Source organism: Etheostoma spectabile, chromosome 24, assembly GCF_008692095.1.
Source record: "Etheostoma spectabile isolate EspeVRDwgs_2016 chromosome 24, UIUC_Espe_1.0, whole genome shotgun sequence".
NCBI classification, from domain to species: domain Eukaryota; kingdom Metazoa; phylum Chordata; class Actinopteri; order Perciformes; family Percidae; genus Etheostoma; species Etheostoma spectabile.
In genome coordinates this window covers 4,046,669-4,047,807 of record NC_045756.1, presented here as the reverse complement: position 1 = coordinate 4,047,807, position 1,139 = coordinate 4,046,669, and the positions used below count along the sequence as shown (strand labels likewise).

The following is a 1,139-nucleotide window of genomic DNA, read 5'->3' as shown; positions in this document are numbered from 1 at the left end:
TTTCATGGATTTCACAAATTTCAGTATGACACATTATGCTGTAAACCGTTTAAATCTGAGCGTGCGCAACTCACAAATGCACTCGGGTAGTGACATAGCCTACTAGTATAGCCTGCCCCTTGTTCTGGTGAGGAACGTTTTCTGGGGGGTGTTAACATGCAGACGCTCCCTAAACTGTCACTCGCTTTCTGCAAGTGGGCAGAGCAAACAGGCTCGTGCGCCGTGGCTGGCTGAATCATTCCAGTCTGCTCAACGCAGCGACGTCCCCACTCGCTCTAACCCTGGATTTTGAGTCCTATTGCCACCCGTATATCATCACCTTGGGCTACCGACAAAAAATATTTAAAAGGTAAGCACCTTTCTGTGAGCGTGGCACCCCCGAAGCTCGTTTTCTGCCTCATTGCTAAGGGAATAATGCTGGAAGAATAGGCGCAGTGTTGTAGCTGTGTACTCGGGAGTGGGCGACTTGTCATTGCGGCGTTGCGTGTTTTGTTGTGAAATGTGTGGTGGTCGACCGAAGCAGCTAGCCGCCTCAAGCCTCAGAACAAAGCTAATATAGCCAGAAACGGGGGTAGCTTGCTTGTTAGTCGGCTAGACACATTAAAGCGAGCCTGGTTGGCAATAGAGCTGAATAGCTAACGTCAACGCTAGCTGAGTTTTTGCAGCCAGTTAAGGGAATCATAACGTAAATCGCTGCAGAGAGCAGGGGGTCCTTTTGTTATTAACGGCCGGGTTCAGCTAGCTTGTAAAATAAGTGATAGGACCACAGTGTAATACAGTAGACACGGATGGCGTACCCGCACAGGCTCTCTGTGGCAGGATAACATCATTGTGTCGGGAGCATGTCTCGAACAGGTTGTTAAGAATGACGTTCAACTTGTCTTGGTTTTAGTGTCAATTTGCAGCAGTGCTTCGTTAATGGTATGCCCCTGAATGAGCTAATGAAAATCTTTATCGTTTCTACAATACCAAGAAGAGCTCTTAGCTATTTGTTAGCGTGTATTACTCTTATGTGTACAATATTCACCAAGGAGAAAATCAGGTGACATTTACAGCTGCACTGTCAGTGTGCCAGTAAATGAACCATTCTTCCTACTTATCTTACAACAGTTTTTACACACACACACACACACACACAC

At 46.6% G+C, this 1,139-nt stretch overlaps 2 protein-coding genes across 5 annotated transcripts in view; both read left to right on the top strand.

Annotated features, from left to right (window-relative positions):
• Nucleotides 1–1,139, top strand: part of clic5a (chloride intracellular channel 5a) — a 24,360-nt gene that overhangs the window by 11,284 nt on the left and 11,937 nt on the right. The window lies entirely within an intron of this gene.
• The window catches only part of mgat5 (alpha-1,6-mannosylglycoprotein 6-beta-N-acetylglucosaminyltransferase), a 70,647-nt gene continuing 69,677 nt past the window's right edge, over nt 170–1,139 (top strand). For all 3 annotated transcript variants that reach the window (XR_004327928.1, XR_004327927.1, XM_032506374.1), the window contains exon 1: nt 170–349. The gene's annotated coding sequence lies outside the window, so the exon portion shown is untranslated. The remainder of the gene's footprint in view (nt 350–1,139) is intronic.